Genomic DNA, 18,355 nt, shown 5'->3' with positions numbered 1-18,355 from the left:
TAGCAAGCACATGCGGCCTCTTTGTGTCTTCTTTATGAATGCTTAACACAACTGCAGCAACAACCACTGCACATGGATTTTTGTTTAGGGCATCTTAACCCATCATATCCAGCCTTCCAACATAATATTTAGGGGTCCAAGCAGCGAAGCTGGTGGAACCCTATTGTATCTGTTTGGATTATTATTATTATTATTATTATTATTATTATTATTATTATTATTCTTATTTTTATCCGCTAAAAGTGTCTGAGGCTCAGCAACCATAAGTCCTAAAGTGACCGAATTTGGCAGGTTGGTTCCTATGGCCCCCCACTACTCAGGCACTAAAAATCACCTATGTCGGCCAGATGGTGGCCTTATAACAAAGGGTTTTGCGTAAAAGGCCATAACTCCTACACCATAAGTCCGATCAACTCAGAACTTCATTTACATATGCATCTGAACGTGCTGTACAACTTTGTCATTGGGACTACCTATGTCCGCCATATTGTTTGCCCGCCATTTTCACTTTTCAGTTGGGGCGTGGCAGTTTTCTCCGCTAAAATGTCTGAGGCTCAGTAATCATAAGTTATAGACCAACCAAATTTGGTAGGAGGGTTCCTATGACCCCCCACTACTCAGGCACTAAAAATCACCTATGTCGGCCAGATGGTGGCGCTATAACAAAGGGTCATGTTTAAAAGGCCATAACTGCCACACCATAAGTCCGATCAACACAAAACTTCATCGACCGATGCATCTGAATGTGCTCTACAACTTTGCTATTGGGACCACCTATGTCCGCCATATTATTTGACCGCCATTTGGCCGTTTGTATTAGGTGGGGTGCGGAAGAGCTGTGGCTCCAAATCTAAACGGTTACGACATCTAGTAAACTTCTTTACGGCAAGCGACATCCATGGCGATGCAAGTAATCCGACACCGTAGGGTCTAGTTTTTATCAGTGAGGGGACGGTCTGACTGTCGGGGAAGCAATAGAAGACAGTGCCAACCAGAGTGCATGCTAGGCTACCAAGGCTACCAAATAAAAGCTTTTTGTGAGGATTAATAATTACTTTTCTTGAGCCTGCATCCATTTCAAGACCGTATCGGGTGAGTTCGTTTAGTCTTTGAACCTGTCATTATGCTGAGAAATAGCTAAACCATTTTATTGATAGGTTCTGAGTTTCTGTGCAAACGCGCGAAAACACGCTGATATAATGAAACAATGACGGTAGCCCTATACATATATAGTCCGCTTCGTTCCATTGCTTCCATAACATAACGACCTACAGCTGCAGTTTCTCGCTGCAATTACTAATATTGAATATAAACAAAAGACGCAATTTATGCTGTAGTCTGCCAATGTCTAAATAAATAATACGGTCCATTTGAAGACAATATCGGGTGAGTTCGTTTAGTCTTTAAATCCGTCATTATGCTGAGAGAAATCGTATTCTCAATTTAATCTCTAAATTGACTGTAAGCTTAGGGTTGTATCTAGGTAGTTGTTTTGTAGGTGACTTAGTCTTAACTATTGCTTGTATTTTTGCATAGACTGCGTTGTTGCTGTTCTTGTTTGTGATCGTGTTAATCAGTTTAACCTACAGGGTCCAAGTTGAACTATGCGGTTGTTCCCTGCACTTAGAACGGTACTTCTCTCTAGGGTTTTCGACACACTTGTTCCTGATTATGATTATACACTTTGTTGTACGTCGCTCTGGATAAGGGCGTCTGCCAAATGCCTGTAATGTCATGTAATATTCCGTAGCAACAAGATAAACCCGACATTAGCCCTAAAATATGCCAATACAGCAGTGAAAACGCTGCTCACTGAATAACGAAATAAACGAGACAAAGTTTTTTAAAATTATGCCATGTCATTCTACATTCAATATCTGGGACTAAACATTGAATAAATATACAATCTTACCACTGGTTTTACGCGTAGAGATGTCCCTTTTGCGAATGAGTGGTCATATATTGTCTTGGACAATCCGTTTGTGAAATATAGGCTACGCGCTTTTGTGACGCCTGGGCTATCTTCAAAAATAGCTGTGCATAATACCACACCTGTTGCTTACGGCGTTGTCGCCCTTTTTAGTGCAATTTGGCTTAATTGACAATTAATTTATTAGGTTTTTTTAGTAGGTGAGAGTATAAGCTTTCTAACGATGTATAACATGTCTGATTTCGCTTTTGGAATAGCGTTTTATATGTCAGCGTAACCTAAAAAATTTTTATATGCCAGTGTCTACATGAATAAAACGGTAGGCTGCTCTGCGCGTAGGTCGCGACTTGATATCTCGTCTTTTGTTTCGTTTTTTCTCAATGTCGTATTTATTCTTGAAATGTGTATTCATGTGTTATTATTCTATCTGTCTCTGAGGCGCTCTGAAATGTGCATTCTCTGCTAAGCTGAGCCATGGATTTGCATAGGTTTGTGTCTGATGTAGTGTTGCACAGTACGCCGACACTTCAGCATTTTTTCGGTACTTCAAAAAAAAAAAAAAAAGAAACGGTTTGGTATTAGAATTTCCCGACGTTCGGTAGTTTTGCGTCAAATGTAAAAGCCAGGGAAAATTGTCTCCCGCATTACTGATTGAGAAGATGAAAAGTGTAATTTGTCAGAATCTTCGCTAGAAGGCAGTAGCAACGAAGGTTGCCAAGTGAGGTGACTTGCGCTTGTGCACTCAGCTCCTTGATACAGGGCAAGCTTTGACTCAGTTCACTTCAGTAGCAATAGGTGTTCCAATTTGGAAATACTTTATTATAGATAGATGCTGTATTGTTATTAAAATATGCTGTTTTTAAATCTATTTAAAGGTGAAAGACCTGTTTTAAAGATTATTTAGTTTACAACTGTTTAATTTTTGAAATATATTTAACATATTTCTCTATTGTTCAGTGTTGTAGCACTATAGGCCTATGCATATTAAATATGTTGAAGAGGCTTCAACTTAAAGGTTGTTAATGAACCCGGTTGTTAATAAACCATGAATTCGAAAATGAGGTCAACCCTTGTGGACATTACGTTTCTCATCTATTAAGGTAATTTCAGTATCGTTAGGTACCGAGTATTGAATCTGTATCGTTTCAGTATCAATTATTGTGATACTAAACCTGGTATTGGTATCAAAGTCAAAATTTTGGTATCGTAACAACACTAGTGTGACACCTTTTTTAGTTGCGGCATGGAACCGCTGCAACTGTACATACACGCCGGGCCATATATGTGTTACGACATCCCATCTAAGTGTTACATCTCATCTAAGTGTTACGACATAGTAAAGGCCTTTACGGGAAGCGACCAGGACACATCCATGGCGATGCAACTAAGTCATTCGACAGCGTCTCTTAGCACAAAATTGGCCATAAGTCATCCATTTTCTATACAATCATCATGATGTTCAGTAGATATATTGGGTGAAGGTATATGATCATGAGGACAAAGCCATTTTAAAATCGCTCAATAGGGGGTGCGATGGTGCCAATGCTTGGACCCCTCCCAACGCCGCTTGCGGCTTTAATTCCAGTTACCATTGGTGTGCGAGGTGGGCCCATATACAGTTGCAAGAATTACCTGAATTTTTGCATTAACCTCTTAGCACAAAGCCCCTAGTGGTCGGCACCCCGGCGTGCCGAGATTACTGAACTGCAACCAAAGTATGAGTTAAAAACAGAAACGCTTTGTTTTAGTTTCATTAGTTGACGATACATGACAACTATGCCGAATACGGAGTTTCGCAGCGCCACTTGTCGCTCTGGTCGTTCATTTAACACGCACCCACTCCCTGCTGTCTCATCTGCAACTACACCCCCCACCCATGACATAATGGACAATATTGTCTATCTGGGCATTCATAAAAATATTCTTTCACCACTCAAAAATTTGTATTCCGTCGTAGCAACAGGATAAAGACAACACTAGCCAAAGGTGTGCCAGTACTGCTGTGAAAAACGCTGCTCACTGAATAACAAAATAAAAATGATACCATGACTGTAGGATGACATGGTATCTTTTTAATTTCGTTATTCAGTGAGCAGCGTTTTTCACAGCAGTACTGGCACACCTTTGGCTATTGTTGGCTTTATCACAACCTTAGAGATGTCCCTTTTGAGACTGAGTGGTCATATATTGTCTTGGACAATCCGTTTGTGAAATATATGTGCATTTGTGATGCCTGGGTACCTTCCTAAATAGCTGTGCGTAATACCACGTGTCGTTTACGGTGTTGTCACCCTTTTTAATACAGTGTGGCTTGATTGACAATTCATTTATTCTGTATGTGAAAGTATAAGCTTTCTAACGATGTATAACATGTCTAAATTTGCTTTTGGAATAGCATTTTATAGGTCAGCGTAACCGAAAATCTTCTTATCATCGCATTCACTCTGTGGTAGCAGTAAAAGACGCTGCACCTAACGAAACGTTGTCAACGATTTTTCGTAATTTCTTGAAAAATACTATTATTATTGAGGACTTCTGGGCATAGCTAAGCCATATGTTTGCTGATAGACCTATCTGACATCGTTTGCTGGAGTAAAACAGAAGCGGATTGAACTGTATCGTTGATTTACTGTCTCTGTCTCTATCTACGGAACACAGATAAAATTTCATCATTGCTATGTAAGTACTGCTAAAATATTTTGGTTATACACATTATTTTTGAAATTGAGTGTCTTTAAATACGTTAGTGGTATTATATAATGTGGATATTTCACACTGTAATGTAACCGTTAGTTAGTAGTGTAATAGTTTTTGTGATGCATGCAACAGTGATGACAAGAGTGTTGGAACATTGCCAAAATGTGGTGGACAGTTGAAAATTGTTTTCATATCGTCCCATCCCCATACAAGAAAACATACGAGAGTACAGAGTATAGAAATACATTCAAGAGTTAATTATTACACATTTAGGCACTGTACAGCAGGGTGTGACAATATTTTTGCATTATTTTTAAATCTGGTATCAATGTTTCATCTTGAACCTTCATTTATATGCTTTACTATGGACAAAAAGCATTATATTCCTTTTTGGAGATATTTTGGATATGTTTCTGGACCCCTAGCTGTTTTAGACCACTGTACTGACAGAAAGCTTGTAATTACCACTTGGAAATGATGCAACAGTGAGTTTCTTGAGTATTGTTGTGAAATACTTGAATACTTGTTATGATTTACAGCAGTGCATAATTTAGACATTTTAGGTAGCTTTGGAGATGCTGGGTACACTGCTTAAGCTTTACTCAGCTTTTATCTTTCATACCAGGAATCAAATTGGTTGCTCTTCTTTGAACCTTTTCCAGAGCTTCTATATCTTTCTTGTAGTACAGTCCCAAAAACTGCACACAATACTCCAAGTTTGGTCTAACAAATGTATTGTGTAAGATAAGTATAACTTCCTTGGATTTATGTTCAATACTTCTGGCTATATATCATAGCATCCTGTTGGCCTTTTTTACTGCTACAGCACAGTGCCTTGAACCTGGAAGGATTTGATCAACCATTACTCCCAGATAGTTTTCAAATTGAGCACCCTCCAATTTTGTTTCTCCCATCAAGTAATCCTGCTTAATGTTTTCAGTTCCCACATGCAGAACTACATTTGGCTGTATTGAATTTCATTTGCCAGGTTTCCGCCCACTTCTGAATTTTGTTTAAATCTGCTTGAGTTACTTTAGTATATTTAAAACTATTAGCTGGGCCTCCCAGTTTTGTATCATCTGCAAAACTGACTATATACTTTGTGCGTCCCTGTCAAGGTCATTGATATAAATGAGGAAAAGCAGTGGTCCCAGCACCGATCCTTGTGGGACTTCACTTTTCACAGTTCCCTTGCTTAGATAATATCCCTCCTTCTACTACTCTTTGTGTTCTACCCTGTGTCCTGTTCTGAATCCACTGCGAAATACTTCCTATAATTCCTACTGTCTTTGTTTTACTAACAAGTCTCATGTGGGACCTTATCAAATGGTTTTTGGAAATTTAAGTATATCATATCGTAAGTTGCACACAGCCAATATTACTTAAATTTGCTTGCATCTTGTTAAAATTGGCTTATCTAGAATTAAAAATTCTGGCCATTACATAGAGACCTACACCCCCACCTCTCTTTCTGGACCTATCCTTACTAATTAGTTTGTACCCCTCTACATTATATCCATCCCCATCCTTCTCCCCAAGCCATGTCTCTGTAATCCTAACTGTGTTATAGCCTCCACTATCCATAGCAGCCTCAAGTTCCAAAAATGTGACCAAATACATTTCAGAATAGTACTTGTACACATCCTCTCCTGTTCCCTCACCCCTTGCCATCCCAAGCCACCCTTACTACCATTTTGCCTAAAAAAGATTTAATTGGTGTTCACAATATTCTTAGAACTTGACAGCTTCCATCCGGACAGTCTGCACCTCCCTACCCTTTTTACTCTGACCTCCCTGCCCCCCAAGTCCCTAGTTTAAATAATCTTGTGCTACCCTAAGCATACGCTGGCCCAGTGCAGCAGTAGCCCTCCAGTTCAGGTGCAGCCCATGATGCTTATACCGGTCACCACTGTTCTAGAAGGCGTTCCAGTGCCCCATAAACCTGAAGCCTTCTTTCCTACAGGTTTGTAACCATGTGTTAAGCCTCCAAATGAAACTTTGCTTCCCTCTGCTTGCATGTGGTAACTGTAGTATTCCAGAAAAAAACTACTGTGAAGGTTCTGCTCCTAATCTTTTCTGCTAGCTCCACAAATTTGTCCTGCAGGACCTCAAACCGGCCCTTACCTATTTCATTGGTTCCTACGTGAACCATGACCACTCAGTCTTTTCCCACTCTAGCCAGGAGCTTGTCTGCACGCTCCCACACTCAGGGTCAAGGGCAAGATCCAATTCCTGCAAGGGTTGGAAATCTCCTACCTGGGTACCAGGCAGGCAACACCATACGGGATTATTTTTTTGCAAACCGACTATGTTGTCTACCCCGCTAGTAATAGAGCCCCCCGCTATCACCTACTCCCTCTTTTTGGTTCAGATGTGGGGCCAGTTTTTCAAAACTTCTCTGACAGGTTAACAGTAATCAAATTGGATTAAATCTGAAAATTGGGTTTTTCCCAAACTGCTAAATGAAGTTCTGATCCCCCAGAGGCAATGCTCATAGGCCATATCTTCATGATACTAAACAAACCTTGCCTGTTAATTTCAGGATGTTTCTTCATGATACAGAATGGTTTCATTTTAGCAGGAGACATGTACCAGGACTGGCATTTATTCCAATGTAATTAAGAATGCCACTAACTATTGTTCTGTGTTACCTTCATTGCAGTTACGCAGTAATAACCTCCTGTTACCAAATTAGTTACAATTTAACTATGTGGGTAAAGCTGCTAACTAAATGTAAAGTTTTACTGGGGAATATTGTTTGGATTGATTTCCCCATTCAAGGAGACATTGATTTTTGTCTTTAACCCCTTCACACATGTCCCCTAGTGGCCGGGATGCAAACTGAGACATGCAGTGCATCTGCAACCAAACTATGAGTGTAAACAACAAGCTCTGTGTCCTAGCTTTATTAGTAGATGATACTTGGAAACTACGCCAAATACAGAGTTTATAAATGCTACCATTGTCGTGTACGTCATCACTTGAACAAGCACCCCCTCCCTGCAGTCTCATCTGCAACTGTAGCCCCCAAGTATGACACACTGGACAGTAGAGTTTATCTGGGAGTTCATAAAAACATTTGTATTTTGTTATAGCAAGATAAAGCCAACAGTAGACTGAAGGTATGTCAATACAACGGTGAAAAGCACTGCCCCGCTGAATAGCAAAATAAATAAAAGCAGTTCTTCTGTAATTATACCATGCCATTCTACTATCAGTATCCACAACTAATTATGGAATGTACAATATTACCATTCATTTTACATGTAGGGATGTCCCTTTTAAGATTCAGAAGTCATTGTCTTGAACAATCAGTTTAAAAAATAAACACATCTAAAAACAACCCACTTGCTTGTTATGCCATTGTAGCTCTTTTCAGTTAATTCTGGTCTGATTGATAAAGCTTTCCGGTGGTATGTCTGGAACTGGTTCCCTTGTATGTATTGATGATGTGACTGCTGACAAAAGCAGCAGGATGAGTTCTGAAGTGTATAGGGCTATATTATCTGCTCAGACTCAGCCAAATGCTTCAAAACTTATTGGACGGCGCTTCACAGTGCAGATGGACAGTGACCTGAAGCATACTGTGAAAGCAACCCAAGACTTTTTTAAGGCAAAGAAGTGGAATGTAGTAGTCAATCATAGTCAATCATAATCTTACGCAATAATATACTAGCACTCATTGAGGCATAATTGGTTTTTTTTGTAGAATTTGACTGATTTTGCCACATCTGCGTGGCGAGACAAAATTCTCGCCATGCTGGCATGAATTTTGTGGAGTGGGACAGAAGAGGAGGAGAAAGCATGATGTCTAGCGAGGATACATACAAACGTGGCGAAGATGTACTGTACTTGGACAGTGACACAATTTTCATCATTTTGGCTCTGTACGCCACCACAATGGATTTGAAATGAAACAATCAAGATGTGATTTAAGTGTAGACTTTCAGCTTTAATTTAAGGGTTTTGTCAAAAATATTGTATGAGCAATGTAGGAATTGCAACCATTTTTATACATAGCCCCCACCCCCCCCACCCCAATTTTAGGGGCTCAAAAGTAATTGGACAAACTAATATAATCATAAATTAAATCGTCATTTTTAATACTTGGTTGCAAATCCTTTGCAGTCAATGACTGCCTGAAGTCTTGAACCCATACTCATCACCAGATGCTGGGTTTCTTCCCTGGTGATGCTCTACCAGGCCTCTACTGCAGCTGTCTTCAGTTCCTGCTTGTTCTTGGGGCGTTTTGCCTTCGGCAAGTGAAATGCATGGTCAGGTGATTGACTTGGCCATTGCAGAACATTCCACTTCTTTGCCTTAAAAAAGTCTTGGGTTACTTTCACAGTATGCTTCAGGTCACTGTCCATCTGCACTGTGAAGCGCCGTCCAATAAGTTTTGAAGCATTTCTGAGTCTGAGCAGATAATATAGCCCTATACACTTCAGAATTCATCCAGCTGCTTTTGTCAGCAGTCACATCATCAATACATACAAGGGAACCAGTTCCAGTGGCAGCCATACATGCCCACGCCATAACACTACCTCCACAATGCTTCACACATGAGGTGGTATGCTTTGGATAATGAGCACTTCCTTCCCTTTTCCATACTCTTCTCTTCCCATCATTCTGGTACAAGTTGACCTTTGTCTCATCTGTCCATAGGATGTTGTTCCAGAACTGTACAGGCTTTGTAGATGTTTTTTTGGCAAATTTGAATCTGGTCTTCCTGTTTTTGAGGCTTACCAACGGTTTACATCCCAGGGGTTAAATTGGGATTTGGGAGGTGGGTGGACCCTGAGATCCGGTGGGAGGTGGGTGAAATAAGGTACAAACCAAAGAATGTCTCAACTCAAAATAGTTGTATCTTTAATGTGTTGTGCACATAATTGTAATTAAGGAAAACAGTGTTTTAAAAAGAATATACTATTGATGCAAGCTTTTACTTAAAATATTTCAAGCTTATTGAGTGTCATTAATGCTGAGAATTTTTTTACCCACGGAAATAATCGGTCATCCTCCTCTTTTGTCCTCCCTTTCTTCCTCCTTTATCCATCTTTCTTAAACTGTCGAATTTAAACAAAATAAAACCAGCGGCAACCGGTGAGCTGAAAATGGGTGATGCACAAAACTTTCCTTTAAACTAATCATTGATCTCAAACTGTTTTAATTAATTTTCAGTGATTAACAAGCATGCAAACGATCTGACTAAGCAATTGGAAAGGGACACACAGCTTCTTTGCATTTATTTTGTGTTAGGGAGATTAAATGATAAATGCGATTTAGAAAAATCCATTTTAATCACTAAGCAGTGGCGGAATCTTCCCGATTTTCCTTGAGTATCTGTGCAATTAATCCACAAAATAGGCTACTCAATAGCAATACTATCATATATAGCCAGCTCTCCCCAAATAGGCAGTTTTAGCGAATAGCCTAGGCCTTGTAGCCTACATTTATGTTCATTTACAGTACGAAATTGTGCACATTTTAATCAACATTATTTGTGGTTACGTACTTCTTTCTCTGCACTCGAATTCATGGCAAATATCTGCAATGCGTAGACTGTAAACAAAATTGAAGTGCAGGTTTTGTTTTCGCTGGTTATTCTGAAAGCTAACACGGTAGATTGGTGTATCTTGTTTGTTAAATGTAGACTACTTGGTGATTAAAACGGATTTTTAATGGATAAATAGAATTTATCATTTAATCCCCCTAACACGGTATGAAGATGCTGTGTGTTAGGCTACTTGCCAGTTGATTAGTCCGATCGTTGGCACGCTTGATAATAAAGGAAAAATTACTAATGAAAACAGGTTGAGATAAATGATTCGTTTAAAGGAAAGTTTTGCGCCCCACCAATTTCAGCTCACCATTCGCTGCTGAATAAAACGTTATATATGTGAGAAATATTCAATCCTAGCTTAGCTACTGACCAGCAACCTGCTGATTTTGCTCAAGCAATAAAAGTTGCCGTTAATGATAGCCGGCATTCGTGGGGGCTGTTTATCTCTCTTTAAAATGTTGTGTAGATGAAATTACATGTTAATGAAATTACCTACCGCGTCCGCTTCCAACAATCAAGACAATCAACGATATTTTTCTTTCTGTGCCTGCTATATAAACGACTGTTCCTCCTGAGTTTTTTTCTTCGGATTTTTGATTGGTTGAGCAAGTAACTGGCTAGAGGGAAGACATGGACTGGAGAATACGAAAAATGGACTGGATTGTCATAGTTATTTGTAAAACTGCCAGTCAAAATTATTTATTTATGGTGGGGCGCAAAACTTTCCTTTAAACTAATCATTTATCTCAACCTGTTTTCATTAGTAATTTTGGTTGTAACTAGGCAGCTGTTTCGTAGGTGACTTAGGTGCATTAACTGTCTTAACTACTGCTTGTATTTTCTCCATAGACTGCGTTGTTGCCGTTCTCGTTGTTAGTGTTAATCAGTTTAACCTTCAGGGTCCAATTTGAACTATGCGGTTGTTCCCTGCACTTGGACCGGTACTTCTCTCTAGGGGTTTCGTCATACTTGTTCCTGGTTATGGTTATACACTTTGTTGTACGACGCTCTGAATAAGAGCGTCTGCCAAATGCCTGTAATGTAATGTAATATTTATTTATTTACCAAAGGTGGGTGGACACCGTCCACCCACAATTTAACCCCTGGGTAAACCCTCTGTATTTACTCTGGTGAAGTCTTCTCTTGATTGTTGACTTTGACACAGATACGCCTGCCTCCTGGAGGGTGTTCTTGATCTGGCCAACTGTTGTGAAGGGGTTTTTCTTCACCAGGGAAAGTATTCTTCTGTCATCCACCACAGTTGTTTTCCGTGGTCTTCTGGGCCTTTTGGTGTTCCTGAGCTCACCAGTGCATTCTTTCTTTTTAAGAATATACCAAATAGTTGATTTGGCCACACCTAATGTTTTTGCTATCTCTCTGATGGGGTTTTTTGTTTTTTTTCAGTCTAATGATGGCTTGCTTCACCGACAGTGACAGCCCTTTGGACTTCATATTGAGAGTTAACAGCAACAGATTCCAAGTGCAAATGCCACAATTGAAAGCAGTTCTAGACCTTTTATCTGCTTACTTGTAAATGAAATAATGAGGGAATAACACACCTGGCCATGGAACAGCGGAGCAGCCAATTGTCCAATTATCTTTGGTCCCTTAAAAGGGGGGGGACCACAGGTAAACGTCCCTATTAAGCCCACGTACCATATAAGCCCACTTGCAACTTCTGAGTCAAATCAAAAAAAACTACATCATCATTTTGTGCTGTTGATGTTTTTTCAAATGAAGCTGCTTGTTACGTAAATGACACTTTTTATTGTAAGTCAATCACATTTTGTGATATTGAGTTATCGAAGCACGTGTGGCATGTGCCTGCTGATCCCAGAAGAAGTTGCAAAAAAACTTAGGTGATTTTGGTACCCTCAGAAAATAACATTTTTTGTATATTTCTACTCCTGTTTTTGGAAAGTACTCACTTGTTATCAAAATTTAAGTGATTAGTGTTTTGAATGAGACATATGTTAGAATATTACCTGAATTAGAAATATTGTGTCTTTTGAAATCAAAATATGAGTTTTAGCACGCTAGCAAACAGACCACATGCTGCATCAATACAGTAGCTACATAGTATTGTTCATTGCAATGACATAAAGCATGATAAGCATGTATAGTTTATATTTTTGTATGCAGTTTATATTATTATACTGTTAAATAGACAATACATGTGTATGTTTATCTTTATTTATTTTTTAATTAACATTTTTACCTGGTGGGCTTAAAGGGGACTCTAGCAAAAAAATCACACTGTCTGAGGTGGATGTAAATGAGTATAGCTAATTACTTCTCTACATGATCAATTTATATTTTTCATATTATGTTAGTGCACCATATTGATTTATTTCATATAGTTGTTTTTTTAATGTCATGTGAGTAGAATTCCGTCTTTAACCATAAATTCACTGATGTTCCCTTTAAGTCCACCTGTTCCCATTAAGCCCACTTTACTGTGTTTCAATGGGGATTTTCTCCCTTTTGACCTTTGAACCATTTTCCTCCCTAATTTTGACCTCACCTGATGAATCAGCTCCATAATTCAGATAATTAATACCCATATTTAAATATCAGTGATATTGCATACGTCAATTCATTCTGGATAAGCCTGTATTCTATCTTAACATTAACAATAATTTTTTAATCTTTACTTTTCAGATGAGTTTTAGTTTAAGATGGCTATAACACGAAAGAACTACAGTTCATGCCCACGCATGATAGAAGCGCAAGTTCATCCTCTGCAAAGCAGGGCTGTAGGGACCTGGACCATTCTATTTGCGCAATCATGAGGTCATTGAAAATCTACAAAAACAAGATGAAAGCCATGAAAGACTTGTTAGCATAAGACAAAGACAACCACAACGTGGGCAAAAGATTGAAACAAACAAATAAAATAAAGCTTAGACCACCCTATAACCTATGTTATGTTACACTACTAAGATGGAGCATGGAGCAAATGATAGCCTTACTAAAACGATACAATCACCTCAAAGAGCATAGGCCTACGTTTAGTCTGGGAGAAAGTAGAAATTGCAGAAATATTGACATCTTTCTTGTTTATTTTGTTTCAGTTATAGGCTAATGATACATGAGGTTCAATATGTTATGACTGATGTCTCCTCATAATGAACTGTATGTTTTAATGTTACTCCACAATGAACTGAATGGTTTTAAAATGTGTTTTTACAATGTTTTCAAACTACTATCCTTAATGTGATTAACATTTGAAAAGTTATTGTTTAATTGTAAATCCTGAAATTGACTCATTTACTATCCTTAGAACATTAGTATTCAGCCTGAAATTGTTTTTCGTTCAGTCAGTCGGTCTTCAGAAATCTTCATAAAAACACCTGCACTTTCAACCAGCTGACTGGACCAGAAATTTTGGCCAATTTCAAATGCCAACAGCACACCATAGGATAGAGATACAGACAAAATGACAACACATATTGAAAGATGAAGTATTGAAGAGTAATTTCCACTATAGTTTTGATTTTGTTCGTAAATAGTTTTTTGGCTACATTCCAAAGAAGACATTCCAAAGAAGTAAGTTTAACTTTTTCTGTATTGTTAAGATTTTTAAAATATATATTTATTTATCAACAAATCATGAAGTGGGCTTAAAGGGTACGTTAGGTACCCATTAAGCCCATGCCAGACTTTTGACATATTTTGACAAATTAAAAAATAAAAACATTAGAAATTGGTATAAATGAATTACTGACACTCCAAATGAGAGATTAGACTTTCATTTTAACTAAAATGTTCTCACTTAAATTGGGGCAGTATACATTAAAAATGTCTGAAAAGCGGATTTGGTGGGCTTAATAGGGACGTTTACCCTATAAAAAGTGCTGTAATTCCTACACCGTTCACCCGCTTTGGATGTAAATACCTTCAAATTAAAGCTGAAGGTCTGCACTTTAAGCTCATATTCATTATTTAATTTCAACTCCAATATGCTGTGGTAGACAGCTAAAATAACAATAACTTTGTCAATGTCCAAATATTTATGGACCTGCCTGTATATATTATTGCTTGTAACATTTCAGTTATTTAGGTTATTTTTTTTTTTTTGTTACTGCTTTTTAAGACAACTGTTAAACTTTGCTAATAATGCTCAGCATATTTGTACTGGGGCTGGATAACAACTGTTAGTATTGGGGCATTGTTACCCTGAGCAGTGTTAGCATAGTGGCTTGTAGTGGCCTGCTTTGTTTGAATTCATATAACTCACAGTGAAATTGAGTGTCTTTCAAGAGGAATTGGCTGTTCCCTAATTTTGGCATTTCACATATTGTACTGTAAGCGCTCTTATGTGGCTCAGTCATTTTATGTATGTACCAGTTTACTGTGAAGCAAGAACATCGCCAACATTTTTCTGATGGTGTAATATTATTCTGTTGTGATCATATTGTATCCAATATGGGGTATTGGTATCTCCATTGGCTGTCCTTTCACTTACGGCATGGGAAATACTCAAATTTATTGTGTTGATATGTGCAGGATGAACATAAAATTTCTCTTGGATTGATCATAAATAGTGACATTAGTAAAATGTAGCCCCATCCCTATGCAACAAAAGATTACTTACTGTAGAGTACAAAAGAACATACAAGAGTGATTACATATTTAGGTATGTCTGCCACAGTGTCACAATGTTTTTGCATTATTTTTCAATATGATTGTTTTTTTAAATTTTTTAATTTGGACAATTTATTATGTGTATTTATACGAGACTTAGATTTTAAAAGCTAACTACGTTCATCCCTATTGAAGAGATATTTTTAAAATTTAGGGTTTGAGGTGGTCATTACTCTAACCCCCCCGGTTGATAATAGATGTTCCAGAGCTAACGATGTTTACAGGAGCGCATTACTCATACCGCGCATCTGAGGTAAATAGAGACACTAGGCTTGCTAATGACAACTGCGCCTTCATGCAGTTCCGTATTTTCCAACCTGTGCCTTGGTAGGCAAGGAGACACAGCTGGCAAACATACTGCGGGTTGCAAATTAAGACAGGCTACAACGTCAATTAATTTGCTGATACATTACTGATTTTTTTATTACATTGATTTTATATGTGTTCGATCGGACAACTGCAAAACACATTCCACTTTTCCCATCATAAAGTTTGCTTGTGCCTGACGAGCAATAATGCTGAACCCTGGAAAACTGTGTTTCTTGAGTCCCAATTGATTTGCAGTGAAATATATGAGTATGTTATGATTTACAGCAATGCTTTATTTGGTAATTTTGTATAAATTTGGAGACACTAAGAGACACCACAGTACAGTGCTTACATTTTGCTTTATATGGGTTTAGTAGCATATCACGCAATTTAATTGCATTTGTGGCACTTTATTTCTATCTGAATTATGAATTTAATCTATGTTACTTAAGTATTACAAATGGTGCAAGTGTCTTGTTTTTCCAAGCCTCTGTGATGCCCACGTCTGGCCTTTAAAGCCTTAAATAGAACACTTCCTAAATGGGAGAGGGTTGGCCAAATTTAGCATCTGCACAAAGGGGTTAAATTTCTCTGCTGTATACTTGTGCAAATAAATAGATGATAAAAGAACATTTTTAAGTGGTTCTTTCATTTTCCCTTGAAAAATCATGCTGTTATTATTTGTTCCAATAGATGGCAACATAGAGGTTGATTAAATGAAATCTTGATTTTGAATCTTGATCTGGATCAGAATTATCTTTTTGGAAAAAGCTTTGGAAAAACTTCCTCAAAATCAGTTGGATCAATCCGATCCTGGATTGCAAAAAACGGTATTTTATTATTTGTGCGTTTGTGATCCAGATTAAGTTTTTTTAAAACGGACCCTGGTTATTGCAGAGATCATTCTCACATTAGTCCCCATGACATCTGAATAGAATAACATCAATGTTGTGTTCCTCTACCCACTGGGTGACTGCTAATGCTGTTGATGGGTCCATTGACATCTTGTAAGACACTCCTCTATTACTGCTTTTGCTGTTGCTCCACTCCAGGCTAACAAGGACATTTTGAGGCATCAACTCAAAATTCACTTTTGAAATACAGACTGAGCAGCTTTTTTATCTGCAGTAGAAGACAATTGGTACTAATTTAGCCATTTAGTTTCTAAACCTTGTCTGCCTTACTAGTAATGTGGACCCTCAATTGGTGTGGCTTGCTATTCGGTATCACTGACTTGCCGGTTTGTCGACTGTCCTGGACACTTGAGAGGACGACACCTGATTGTCTAGCTTATATAGAAGCCACCTAGCAAGGTAGAAAGGTTAATGAATTTCTGTTGTGGCAAAATTGTATGTCAACAGTCAAAAAAGAACATTCATATATGCACATCTTTGAATCCAATTTGGTGTATAATATCAAAATGCACCAGATATGGTCATATTTATATTTATTTTTTAGGACTTATGGGAAAAAAAATATTTTGCAGCTTAAATACATTACTGTACTGCCAATTAGCAGATTTATCAAGAGTGATTTACAGTGCAAAATAAGATCCGGGATTAAATTGCAGTAATTTCCTAGAGGAAGAAAGTATATTCGCAAGAGACAGCTAGTGCAAAATGTGCAGACTTGATTGACAGCTTGTCTACTGCCCTCTTGAACATTAAACTTTAAATCTACACAAACAAGAAAAAAGTCTCTGAATGAGCATTGAACTACATTATGTCAACAACACCAAAGAACCATAGGCTCTGACGATTGAGAAAGAATATGCACAAAATCAGGTGTCATGGCTGGGTAAAAGTTCTACTGAGGGTCAGGGTGAAAGAGCCCAGATGGAGTCTGAGGAGGTGGGTCTTCTGTTTGCATCAGAAGATGGACAAAATCTCTGCTGTTCTACCTGCTGAGAAAAGTTAATTCCACCACCAATAGACCAGAACCAGACAGCTGAGGTGCGTTCAAGTTCAGCGAACAAGGCAAACGTTTGCAAACTTTTTTCCGTTAGCTTTGTGTTCGTCGCGAACGGTCTGAAAAGGTAGATTGCAGCAAACAAAAATGAATGCTGGACTGAGGGAAATGTTCCCAGATGGGTATTTCAATTGAAGATGCCGCAGTGTGATCAGTTTTTTCAATAATGTTATTGCTAACGCTAGCCAATGTTATTATTGTTTGCTAGCTAGCTATTTTTTTTATCATCGGTGATCACAGAAGCGGCTGTGAGTACAAATACCCTCGTCGCCATGTCTGTTCATGTTTAATGCAAACAATTTGGAATGTTCGTTAAAAAGCTGTTCAAATTGAACTGTTCAAAGAAAACCTGTTCGCTAAACTTGAACGCACCTCTGATGTGGCAAAGTACAGGCTTAGAGAGGGAGAGGAGTCAGAGTCCCGAGATTGTAGCGTGGTGGGTCAGGCTGGCATCCGATGATTTTTTGAAGGTGTGGGGTAGTCCCATTGGTGGTAGGGTGGCATTAAGGTTTTAAAATTGATGTAAGCAAACATGGATAAACAGCGGAGGGTAATGAGGAGGGGATTAACGTGGAGTGTTCAGTAGGTTGTAAACCTGGGGAACAACGCCATTCTGGATGAGGTCAGCAAGGCGAGAGTGAGTTATAGTAGTCCAGGTGTAAAAGGACCAGAGCCTTAAACAGAAGCTGGGTTGAGTAGGGGGTGAGATTGATTCTCCTGATATTTTACAGAAATAATCTGCAGGCCTGACCCAGTGCTGCTGCATTCGCAGTGTTGCATTCATCATCTCCTAGGTTCTTGGCACTAGATTAATTTGACATAGTGGTGTAGCCTAGGATGAGAGAAACGTTCTGTCGGGGGAAATACACGGCAGCATCTCAATTTGGAGCTAGAACCAGAGTTCGAAGGTGGTGATTTTCCATCCAGCTGAAGATGTCAGTTAAACTGGCTGAGATGTGTTCAAGAGACCTATAGGTCCAACAGTAGGGAGGAAGTAGAGTTAAAGAGTCCATTGCCACAGCAAAGATAAAAGCTGTGAGCTTGACGGCACCAAGAGATTTGTCATTGACGGAGAAGAGGTGTGGACCAAGGACAGAGCCTTGGGGGATGCCCCTGTGGAGAGTCTACAGGGTGCTGATACTGTGACACCCTACTGTGACCTGGAAAGAATGTCCAGCAGGATAGGATATGCAGTCCAGATAAGGGCCGTACCGCAGATCCCCATTGCAGACCTCATTGAC

General features: G+C 38.7%; 1 protein-coding gene across 6 annotated transcripts in view; it reads left to right on the top strand.

Moving 5' to 3' along the window:
- nup58 (nucleoporin 58) overlaps positions 1-18,355 on the top strand; it is a 75,807-nt gene that overhangs the window by 41,993 nt on the left and 15,459 nt on the right. The window lies entirely within an intron of this gene.

Source organism: Anguilla rostrata, chromosome 4 (genome assembly GCF_018555375.3).
Source record: "Anguilla rostrata isolate EN2019 chromosome 4, ASM1855537v3, whole genome shotgun sequence".
In the NCBI taxonomy this organism is placed as follows: domain Eukaryota; kingdom Metazoa; phylum Chordata; class Actinopteri; order Anguilliformes; family Anguillidae; genus Anguilla; species Anguilla rostrata.
The sequence above is the reverse complement of the archived record's forward strand: the minus strand, read 5'-3'. Positions and strand labels throughout refer to the sequence as shown.